Source organism: Ailuropoda melanoleuca, chromosome 1, assembly GCF_002007445.2.
Source record: "Ailuropoda melanoleuca isolate Jingjing chromosome 1, ASM200744v2, whole genome shotgun sequence".
Classification (NCBI taxonomy): Eukaryota; Metazoa; Chordata; class Mammalia; order Carnivora; family Ursidae; genus Ailuropoda; species Ailuropoda melanoleuca.
The window spans coordinates 201,933,207-201,945,993 of NC_048218.1; the positions used below are offsets into that span (position 1 = coordinate 201,933,207).

Genomic DNA, 12,787 nt, shown 5'->3' on the forward strand with positions numbered 1-12,787 from the left:
GGGAATGAAGGTGGCAGATGGAACTAAGCTTTCTAATCAGCTGACCTTAAAATGCAGAGATTACTCTTGGATCATCCAGGTGAGCCCAGTGTCATCACAAGAGTCCCTTAAAAGTGGAAAGGAGAGTTAGAGGAGGTCAGAGTGATACGTGGTCAGACATTGTTGGCTTCAAAGACAGAAGAAGAAAGCCAAAAGCTAAGAAATGTAGGGGCCACTAGTAGCTGGAAGGTCAAAGGAAAGGTCAAAGACACAGATTCTTCCCTAGACTCTCCAGAAAGAAACATGTGTCAGCTGATACAATGATTTTAGCTCAGTGAAGCCCACTTTGGACTTCTGAACTACAAAACTATGATAAATCTGTGTTGTTTTAAGCTACTAACTTTGTGGCAAAGTTAGTACAAAACTTTGTGCAAAGTCTACTACAAAATCCACAGGAAATGAATACATTATCTCAGTGAGATAGGTTACTATCTAAATCATGGATAACTGAGAGACAACAAGAATTTTAAATGTAAAACAGCATCTTATTTCAATAAAAACAGCTTGATAAAAGAATAGAAAAGCATAAGCAACCAAAGGAAAAATAAGTTGGACTTCATCAAAATTGAAAGTGTTTATTCTTCAAAGGATAGTATCAAGAACATGAAGAGGCAGCCCACAGAATTTCCAAATCATGTATCTGATAAGGGTCTATTAATCAGATCATATAAAGAATACTCAAAACTCAACAGTAAAAAGACAAAACAATTTTTAAGAGGGCAAAGAATGTGAACAGGTATTTCTCCAACTGGCCAATAGGCACATGAAAAGGTGCTCATCATTAACCATTAGGGAAATGCAAGTCAGGACCACAATGAGATACCATCTGACACCTGTTATGATAGCTATTTAAAAAAAAAAAAGGAAAATGTTCATGAGGATGTGGAGAAAATGGAACCTTTCCACCTTGTTAGTGGAAATGTAAAATGGTGTAGCCACTGAAGAAGGCAGTTGGGCAGTTTCTCAAAAAATTAAATATACAATTACTGCATGATCTATCAATGCCACTCCTAGGTATACACCCAAGAGGAATGAAAACATAGCTTGTACCTGGATGTTCACAGGAGCATGACTCGTAACGGCAAAAAGTGAAAACAACCCAAACGTTCATGAACTGATAAATTAATTCCATTTAAGCATCTCAACTTATATGTGTGTATGTTATAGTTGTTGCATATTTTAATTCTATATATTTTACCTTCACTTAAAAAAAACACTTTTAAAATAATTATAGATTTAAATGTTGTAAAGAGGGCCACCTGGGAGGCTCAATCGGTTGAACCTTCGACTCTCGGGTTTGGCTCAGGTCATGATCTCAGGGTCCTGAGATCCTGCCCTGCGACACCAGGCTCCATGCTCAGCAAGGAGTCCGCTTGTCCCTCTCCCCCTGCTTGTGCGCATGTGCTCTCTCAGAGAAATAAATAAAATCTTGGAAAAAAATGTTGTAAAGCAACATATAAGCAATTTCCATGCACAGCTAATTCTACTGGTAATATTTTTATCCCTGATATGTAATGATAAGAGTATTGTAATAATTTTGTCTGTATAAAAAGTAATGTAGAGATTAAGGCCCTCCGCTTCTCTGTCAAAAAATAAAAAAGATCAAACACTACAGGTTGTGATAAGCGTGTAATTTTTTATTACATTGTGTTTTTAGTAGGTTCAAGGATCTGTGTTGAAAAACCTGATTAATACATTTATCGTCTTTTTATGTTTCTTTTAATCTAAGGAAATTCATGTTTCTATTTCATAAAGAGACATTTAACTTCCTCATCAGGTCATTCTCAAGTTATCTTTAAAACAAAACAGCTACTTTCTGCCTCTTAACCAAAGACAAGTCCAACATGTGCAGAATACAGAGGACTATAGGCTCAGTGGAGTACAAAGCCACATGCCTTCCTCCTTTTCCCGCAGAAATGCAAGGCTCAAGATGCTAAGCTAGCGTGCATGTTCAGATTTTTTAAACGGATGCAAAAAAAATGTGCAGATAATGAACAAGACCTCACTTTTTACTATGTATCCGTATAGCTGTGAGCACATGTATATAAAAATGTTAGAAATAAGTTTTTTTAATTGAATCTATAATAATAACCCTTGATGGTTTTAACTTATTTTCTCTGCTCATTTATATTTTCTTAATTATTTAAGAATAGGGTTTTTTTTTTTTAATTTGTAAGTGCGTTATTCACACAAACTGAATGACACCATTTTTCTAATATGGAGTGATATCCTCATCATTTGGGACATAATGGCAGCCTTAAAGTTTGAGAGATTTTAATTACGTTTATTGGAAAGTATCTTGCTGTTTTTTTTTTAGCACTTATTTGTCGTCTTTGCACTTTTAGAGAGGGGCCCAAACGATCATGACTCGTTTCTTGTGTGTTGACGTGTCTCCCGGCTGGGTCCTGAGTGCCAAGAACACAGCATCAGCATCGCCTGGGTCCTTGTTAGAAAAGCCGAATCCCTGACCTTCCCCCAGACCTACAGAATCAAAATCTGCATTTTAAGGTAGGCCATTCTGTTAGAACTTAACCCCTCCTTTTCACATGTCATTATTCTTTTTCCCTCCCCATGTCTTCTCCTTCCTTCTTGAAACACAAGGTTCATTATTAAAAAAACCAAAAACAAAAATAAAACCGTCACTGATTGATTCAGTCACCAATATCTCTCTTGGAGATCAGACTATCTCATTCCGTTTTCTCTGCCTACTCTATTCTTGGAATGAATTCTATGCCCTGGCTCCCTTTATTTTTAATTCACTTATTTCCTTCTTAAAATTCTGAAACGACTTTCACTACAATGTCGTCAGTACGCAAAGAAAGTACACAAACACACAGAAAGATGTAGATAATTAACCTGGGTAAGTTTAGATCAACTTGATAGCATCCAGAGTCCCTCTACTGACTGGAAAGTGAATTCTCTTAGCATTAGGTGCCTGTCGGATTTTGAGCGCCCCTCTTACAGTGCCTGCATTCAAGATCCTCTCTGTATCTGTGCCCCTGCTGAGCTGGCTCCCACCAGGCCAGGTGTGCTGAATGCCTCCTGCAGTATTGTCCTCACCCCGAAAAATGGAAATTTTCTCTCTCTGCAGAAGTAACCCACAAGTATACACAAAGAATTCATGGCAATGAGACAAAATGAGACCTAGCACTTAAAGCTTATCTATTTTAGATGTTCTTTCTGAGAAGGCAGACTCCTAAATCCTAGAATGAAAAGACCCATCTATAGTCTAGTGTTCGAAACCAAGGAAAGAAAAAGCTGTCAATAGGAGCCACGGGATTCCTCACCATCAAGTGTTACAGAAGTGGCTCATGTTATCGACGAACCAAACCACAGAAAAAACAAATCCTCCTCATCTCAATGACTTTCTTTTTTTCCTTTCTTTTTATTGTGCCAAGAACACTTAACATGAGATCTGTGCTCTTAACGAATTTTGAAGTGCACAATACAGTATTGTTAACTCTAGGCACGATGTCATACAGCAGAGCGCTGGAACTTACTCATCTTGCCGAACTGAAACTTTATACCCATCAAATGGCATTCGGTGCAAAGGTGTGAAAGTTGAGATGCTTTGAGATTTACTGGGTCCACAGCCCACTCACCTTCTAGACTTCGGGCAATCTGCTCACTAGTGATTGGATGTTGTGTTATTCATCAGGTCTGCCTTTTACGAAGAAAAATGAAGAGCATAAAAGAAAAGAACCACAGTGAAAATGGGGGTGTGCTAGAAGGTTAATGTGCTCTTCAGCCCACTTCAGCTAGATCACTGAGCAGCCACACAACCTGTTTATCTGATGCATGCAGAAAGAAATGTTACGCTTCACCTTTGGAAATGGGCCATTACTCCTGTTGACAGATTATGAATTGTGGAATCTGGCCGGCACCTGGCCAGACAAGGAAGAGTTCATAAATCAGACTCAAAACAGAAATACCTGACTAAAATTCTTGAGTTCTTGGAGGACTTGAAAAAGGAAATATAAGGAGAGAAGCAGTGAAACCCACGTGTGAGTGAGTGTGTGTGTGTGTGTGTGTATGTGATCTTCTAAAGACCTTTGTTAAGGGTCTACAAGGAAGTATTGTGTTGTCATTTTTTGTGGGCCAAAAAGTTCTGGTTCACCACAGAATAGGGTGGGAGTAGGGGGTCAGGGTGGAGTTGGGATAAAGACTCTGGTCTGGAACAGGAAATTAGCTTGGGTCACCATAAGAAGAGAGAGGTCATCAGGACTCTCCACAAAAAGTATAAATAGTTGATTGTCAGGGTCAGTGTTTGTTTATTCACAAATAATCTGGAAAGCAGGCCTACAAGCATACAGACGTGGGCAACAGCTACAACTTGGTAGATAATACCAGGCAATCACTAAGTGGATGAGAATACGTTAAAATAAGAGTATATGAGCAGTACGTGAAAAGAGCCAGAAAAATGTCAACTTAAATAAAAGGATGCTGTAAATGCCCTTGAAGAAAAATAAACTACTTGTAAGAAGACTGGCTCAGAATAGTTGTTTTGTGACGTAGGAGTGAAACGCAGAAATGATTTTTAAAACTATTATCTGAAAATATGCTCCACTGAGCTCCCAAAGCCTTGCAAATATTGATAATCCTCTAGAACGGTACTAGCAAGGCACAAACGGTAGTGTTCCCCTGTTGTGTGACCCATTCACAATTCCTCCTACACTGACGGGGCGTTCATTACCAGGGCCTTAGGAGGGACTGTTAGTTTCCCACACGCCCTGCGTTGACTTCAGGCAGAAGCCATGCGGCTGGCCGCGATTCTCCATCAATACAGCACTGTGAGAGTTTGTGCTTTTTTGAACATTACTATATCACTAGCATAATTTTTAAATCATTTTATTTTAAAAACCATTATTTAAGGCATGCTTTAGAATATAATATATAACATCATAAAAAGTGAAGAATAAAAGGTATGTCAAGCCTTCTGGCTGTGATAAAGCACCATCTCTGGGATTATATACTTCGTTATCTAAAGACTTTTCAGAGTTCTGATGAATCAGTAAATTATTTTCAGATATGAAATGCTACTTCTTTATCCAGTTCCTTGTTAATATCAACAACTTCAATTTCTCAGGCCGACCGACTTTCTCCTGCTCTGGGGAAACAAACTTTCGTACAACCCTTCCAGTCTTTTGGTACAATTGCTACTTTGACTGGTATTTTCACACTAGAAACCAAAGTTTTCCTCAGGCACTAAGTACCAAATTTTAGTCCACCTGAGGACTCCCTCTCAGGTGCTGCCTCTGCTTGCTCCGGGCAGGAGTCCAGTACAACTGGTAGGGAAGGAGACAGATGGCTTTGTCAGCAAGTGCTAAGTATACCGGACACTCTTAGGAAGACAATCCATTATAACTTTCTATTTTTTTCCCCCTACATTTTGCCCTCAATCTCTCTGATTCCCCTAATATAAAACTTTGTAAGATGGGTGCATATGTGGTTTCTGCTCCTTCTGTACCCCCACATCCAGATCCAGACCTGCCAATGCCTGTATCCCAGTCACCACTCGGCATGTATCCACTGGTGGATGACCGTGTCCAGCAGGAGAAGCTCCCAAAGAATGAAGGCCTTCCTGGTGTTTGTCAAGGCAGCTAAACTGCCATGCTCATTTCCTGGCTCTTAGTTCAAATGCTCTATTATCTGAATGCTAAAAAGAGAATTATAGGTTTTCTTTGTCAAGATGTTTTCTCTAGATCTAAGTTTTTTGTTCCTGTTTCATTGTTCTTCGATAGGATCCTAGTGTCTTACCCTATCAGCAGCAACATTCATTCCAGTATAACACACCAAAACTTTAATTGCATGAGTCCATTTTAGGGTATGTACCACACCTATGTGACGTGACTAACATGCACAACTTTTATGTTTCATCACACCTGGTGCAAGTTTAAAGCCATAGAAAATAAACCCCAGGTATCTTTTATTCATTCTGTTGAAAAAGAATGTTATCAGCCTTGCTGTGATTTTTCATTTTGATGTTATCTCACTATATCCTTCTAACATTTCTCCAAAGGAAATGACTGTCAGACATGCATCTCAGAGGAATAGTCAATCAGTTAATTAATCACTGGTGAATTCACAGATGATCTCATCTATAAACTAGCCAAGAACATTATAAGCAGTGTTTATCCTAAACTATCAATTTCTCTTCCTCAGAGAAATAATTATGTTTTAAGGTTTCTGGTGGAAACCTGTCTCTGAACACTCAAGCATCAGTGACTGCTTTGGTGCTCTATGCATAAGGTGCATAAGGCCTCATGCCATGTGTTACAAGGAAAACCTCAAGATCCATGAACGGCAGAAGGTGAGATAAGGTTAAGCTCATAAGAAATTTAATTAAATTCCATAATGGCTCAATATCAATATATAAAGAGGGGTGGACGTTAATGTTTATCAGGTGAATTGAAGAGAGAATAATTGCTGTAAAATTTACTATACTGGCATTTAGTAGAAAAACTGCATCTAGAAAGGAGAAGAGCTGCATCTTGAAGGGAATCAGAACATGCCACCCAAAACAGGCCACTTTGGTACATTGATTATTTTGAGCAGAAGGCACTTAAGAAATAGCAGAGGCAGGAAGGGCTCTCTGACTTCCCCCTTTGTACCCAAAAGCAGGGCGTACATTTCCCATGAGTCAGGTGCCCTCCCTGCACCATGAAGAGAACATTCTTATCACTGCAGACAGGGAGTTGATGCCAAGATGAATCTGTATAAACAGACCTAATAAAATAATTCTTTATTTCCATTCATTTCCCCCATATATTTCCTAGTCACTCTGCCACAATTTACTGCCCCTAGCCCAAACACCTTTTTCCCCTGTCTTGTCAAGTCTCCACAATTTACTGTTCTTTGTTAAAATGGTATATAAACTCTCAGGCCTATGTATTTCTTTGGGTCTTCATTTCTTACACATGAAGGCTTCCATGTGCACATAAAAATGTTAACATTAACTAAAATGTGTAGGCTTTGCTCTTGTTCATCTGTTTTCTGTCAGTTTGAGTCTCAGGCTCCCGCCACAGAGCCTAAGAAGGTAGAGGAAAAGTCTCCCTCCCAACCTCCTGCCCAGAATCTCAAATGGATGGTAGCATTTGACTGAGAAGGAGGAAAGCATTTTGCACAAAGTCTCCATTTGTTAATTCCTCTAAATATTAAAGAAAAGAGAAAAATATCTTTTTTTTAATGTGAGCTAACATAGTATTAATATTAAAACCTCAAAAAAACTAGTTATTTAAGATAACTTCAAGAAATATAAAATAATTAGTGATAAATTTAATAAAAGATTACAGGAGATGTCAACTAAAAATTATAAAACATTGCTGAGAGAAATTAAGTCCTAAGGAGAAATACTCTGTGTTCTTTGGCCAGAAGATTCAGTGTTGTTAAAAAGATCAAAGTTAGAGTATTTACAGTCCCTGATTCTAGGACTAATTATAAAGCTAGAATAAGTAAGACACTGTAGTACTGGACTATGGTTAGTCATAGAGATCAGTGGGACAAAATGGGGAGTCCAGGAAAAGGCCCATACGTGTAACAACTGATTTCAACAAAGATTTCAAGGCAATTCAGTTGGGAAAAAAACTCAACAAATGGTGTTGGAAACATAGGGTAATCATTTGCAAAAATATGAACCTCAAGCCTTAGCTCATCATTTACAAAAATTAATGCAAGATGGACTATGGATCTAAATATAAGAGCAAAAACTGTGCAACTTTTAGACAATGATACAAGAAAACATTTTAATGACCTTGGGTAAACAAAGATTTCTTAAATAAGACACAAAAAGCATGAGTTATAAAATTTTAAAAAATCAATAAATTTGATTTCATTAAAATTAGAAACTTTTGTTCTTCAACAGAGACTGTGAAAGAAATTAAAAGGTAGACACAGACTGGGGATGGTATTTGCAAAACAAATATCCAAAAAAAGGACTCGGATCTAGAATATACAGCTGAATAGTTGAAGGGAAATAGTTGAAAGGAGTCAGAACATGGCACCCAAAATAGGCCATTTTAGCACATTGATTTTTGGGGTAAAATAAATGAGGATATATGTGTATCATGTCAGAAGACAAATTACAAATGAATTTACAATACATATAAGTTCAACAGACTGAAGAGAAAAAAAACTCCTTTCACACAACTTTACATATATAACTCTTATAACTTGCTAATATCAAGACAAAGGTCCAATAAAAAAATAGGCAAAAGATTTGAACCATGTTTTTTTCCACTGTGGTATTTACAGAGAGTTTGGGTTGGATAAGAATCTCACTATAGAAGGTTATCTTGTGCACTGCAGGGTGTTTAACCTCTCCAATCTTACCCAACAGATGTCAGGAAGATCCTTAGGAGTGAGAACCTAAAAGGTCTTAAGACATTGCCAGTGGTCCCAGGGGAATAAAAACTGGCCCAAATGAGAACCACTGATTTCATTTAACTTTACCAAAGAAAATATACAGATGACAAACCCATACAACCTATGATAATCAGCTAAAAACTACTGAAAACAATGGGAGTGTTTGATAAAGTTATATAATATACAAATACCAACAAGACAGAAACTACGAAAAAACAATGAAAGGTAAGATTTTATACTCAACTGCAACAAAACAAATTTTATACAAAAGCTTGAAAAGAAATGTACAGAAGTTATATGAAGGAAGTTATAAAATGTTACTGAAGGGGCGTGAAAGAAGGTGTAAATAAATAACTATGTGTTTGGAGAACAAATTAAAAGTATGAAAAATTCCCCTAATCTTAGTTATAAACTCAGTGAAATTGCAATAAAAGTAAGATTTTCTTTTAGGAACAAAATAATTCTAAAGCTCACTGAAAGCACAGAAGAGTATCAAGGAAAGTATGTGGAGGAATAAGCTATATTTCTCAAAAACAGGATAAGGATGGGAAAATGCATAGAAAAATCATAGGGATTGATCATATATACCTGGATATTGTATGTTTGATAAAGGCAATGTTTTCAACTGGAAAGCACATGGTGAACTGATGGACGAGCTGTAAGCAAACCAACCAGCACTGTGGAGGAGAAAATGGCATCAGTCCCCTACCTACATTACTTCTTACCCTCAAATGAATTTCAAATGATCCACATCAGAATTTTAAATGAGAACAAAAAACAGGGAAAAAAAAAAAGAAACTACTTGGGACAGTTTTACACTTTTGACAGGAGGAAAGTCTATTACAGACAAGACATACAAGACTACTAAATCTGAGTGCATAAAAATGAAACGTCTTTAGCTAATTTATACATATCTAAATGAATACATCTCAAAAACATGATGTTCAGTAATAGAAGTCTGAATATTACATAAAACTTGCTCTTATTTACAAAAGACATTTTAAATACAGAAAGCAATATATTGTGTATAAAAACACATGAAGGCATTCAAAAATACATAAGTTTTAGAAGGATGTAGAGCATTTTTATCACTCAGGAAGATAAATGAGGTCTGGTGTGGTGGTCTGGGAGACTAACTTCTCCTGTAATGTTTTATATGTTTTGTTACTTAAAGGTTAAAAAAAAAAAAAAGAGCTGGAAGCAAAAACAACTGTGAATTCTAGATGGTAACAATGTGAAGGAGAATTATATTATTTTTCTACATTTCTGCATTTCAAAAAAATTCTTAAAGATTCAAAACTTTTTGGGGTGAAATAAATGAGCACATATGTGTACCATGACAGACAAACTACAAATCAATTTATAATACATATAAGTTAAATAAGCCTATGAGAAGAAAGTCCTTTCACGCAACTGAGAAGATGAACAATCCAACAGAGAATGAGTAGGAACTAAAAAAATATACGAAGCCTATAATCATAAGAAAAGCTGCTCTATTTCCCTAACAATTAAGTAATAATTTCCCAAGTAACTGAAATGACAATTTTCTTCACTAAATTGGCAAAGAAAATTCATTTTGGTAAGTATGTGAATATATACACACATACACACATATGTATGTATATCTCATGACCCAGCCATCTTACTTCTGGACATTGAGTCCTCCTGACTATTCACATAAATACATATACAAGGGTTTTGGCTACAACAGTGTAATAAAAATAATCTAGACATATTCCACATATATATATCAAACTAGAGTTGGTTTAATATGTCATGGTAACTCTAAAAAACATGATGCTGTGTGTGCATTCAACAAGTTTGTTGGCTCTGTATGTGTAAAGGAAGGCAGTATATTTGAGAATACATAACATGTTTGCAGGGATAAAAGCTATAGAGCATATTTATCTTGAACGTTTTTGGGTTAAAAATATAAATACAGGGGCGCCTGGGTGGCACAGCGGTTAAACGTCTGCCTTCGGCTCAGGGCGTGATCCCGGCGTTGCGGGATCGAGCCCCACATCAGGCTCTTCCTGCTATGAGCCTGCTTCTTCCTCTCCCACTCCCTGCTTGTGTTCCCTCTCTCGCTGGCTGTCTCTATCTCTGTCAAATAAATAAATAAAATCTTTAAAAAAAAAAATATAAATACAGACATCCAAGAAGCTCAAGGGATTCTAAGTAGGATGAAATCAAAGAGACCCACACTGAAACACATTATAATCAAAATGAGGAAAGACAACGCCCAAAGGAAAATCTTAAAAGCTTCAAGAGAGAAATGACCTTTCACAATGGATCATAAATACACGCACACACACCCCCACACACGGAGTAACAAAGGCATAAAGTTCTAGGAAAATAAATACCACATTTTGGGAAGCAGTTACCTACAGCAGTTAGTACATGATAGGACTACGTTTTCTATGTTTCATTGCTTTAACAAAATAGGTTTTGCAAAGAAGAAACTTTTTTTAATGTTGATTTTAAATTTTATTTATTTATTTTGTAGGAGCTCATAATCAAAGACATGGATGGTAAGTGGCATGGGAACCTGAAGAGAATTTCTGAAGATTTTAAAGGTGGAAGAAGGTAACAAAGTAGTATGTGATTTTTCAAGTGATGTGTTGTAATATTTTATTCTAGATGAAGAGATTTTGTGGTAATTACTAATGGTCTAAATTAATGCAGTGCTACCTTAAGCTCCTGACTGCCCTTCTAAGTACAAGTAAGTGTAAAGAAACAAAAAAAAAAAATTCTATACTTTTCTACCTGAAACAGTATTTGAAATATTTATATATATGCAAAGTAGGTCATATTTCATCCAAGTTGTCATCAATTCATCCAATTCTTGACATGATATATAATTTTTAATGATGTGCAAAAATATTCTGAGTACTCTATCCAAAATCATCTAAGTATTAATAAGACCAAAACTTATAATGACACACTAAATATAACCAAAACTTAGGGCACTATTCCCTCCTTTTCTATCACAAAATAGATAACTTTCACTCACAAAAACGCAGCACAGGCAGCAAATGAGAATTTTCCTGGCATCTTCTGATAAGTAGTACCACTGCCAACCTCAACAAATTCCCAAGACATTTTAAAATGAGCAATTTAGTTGCCAGCTCCAAAATAAATCATTTTATTTATGCAAAGGCTAAGACAGTCTTAGATACGATGCAGAATGTTGCCTCCTTCCTCTCTGTGCCGGAGACTGAAGTATCTGACAGGCGTCCCAACTAATCCCCTTGCAAGTCTGAGATCAGATTCATTGCCGGCACCTGTCTTCTCTAGCGGAGCGCCCCGCGTGCTCTGTCAGTCCCTTCTACTCCAAGTGAATTCAATACAGGACGCTGGATTATGTCACTAGTTAGGGTCTTTTACGTTACTAAGAAATGTGCTCTATTTCCCACAAAATATATAAACTGAGTTTGTACTGCGGATTTCAGATATAGAATGCCTTCCTGTGAGGCTGAGGACTGCCTTAGTAGTTGGCATTTAAAGAATAACAACCCAAGAGTATGCATCCAACTAAGGAAATGGTTGACTTGGGGTGGCTTGTGAAGGAATAATTTGACACCATCCACAGTTTCATAATGATAGGGAGAATGCACTTTGTCACTTTACTAGGAGAAAGTCTGTAGAACTGTTCAAAATTTGGACCCATATACAGGGACACCTTATACTGTCCTGCATCTCTATTACAGAAACAGTATTTTGGAAAGGCTGGAAAATAAGAAAAATTACCCATAATCTTATTACTCTAATTAAATATATTTTCCCACTTTCAATCTTTATGCATGTATCTGATTTTTTATTTAGCATAGTCCAATCATAGCATGTACAATTTTACATTGTTTTTAAATTTATCTTCTAAATGAAAAATGGTTTCTCAACGAGCAACTTTCATCGTCATCATGATAAAGGTAGCCATCTCAAGAAGGATGGGAAGGAAAATATTTTAAAATCTAATCAGGTGTTTATAAATCTAGTATTCTGTTCTTTTTGGGATATTTTAGAATCTCAGAAGGTGTAGATCTGCATTTCCTTCCTGATTATGCTCTCAGTAAATGACTCTGCATCTTCCCCACGGTGCCGTATTTTTGCTGGAATAAATACAGCTTCAAATGTACCTGGGAGATGCTTGCACACTTTTTTTCATTTAATCTCTGCTGTGGTTGTCCTTTTACATTTCTAATTTTATTTTTTTGTGCTTTCTCCTTTATGTTTTCCGATGGCCCACTTTTTTTTTTTTTAAGATTTATTTATTTATTTTAGAGAGAACAGGGGACAGGAGGAGCAGAGGGAGAGAGAAAGAGAATCTCTGGGAGACTCCCCACTGAGCAAGCTCTGGCCACCGCCCGCCCCCCCCCCCCCAGCCCCA

General features: G+C 36.9%; 1 protein-coding gene across 12 annotated transcripts in view; it reads right to left on the bottom strand.

Moving 5' to 3' along the window:
* TPK1 (thiamin pyrophosphokinase 1) overlaps positions 1-12,787 on the bottom strand; it is a 341,792-nt gene that overhangs the window by 33,545 nt on the left and 295,460 nt on the right. The gene's annotated exons all lie outside the window — the stretch shown is intronic.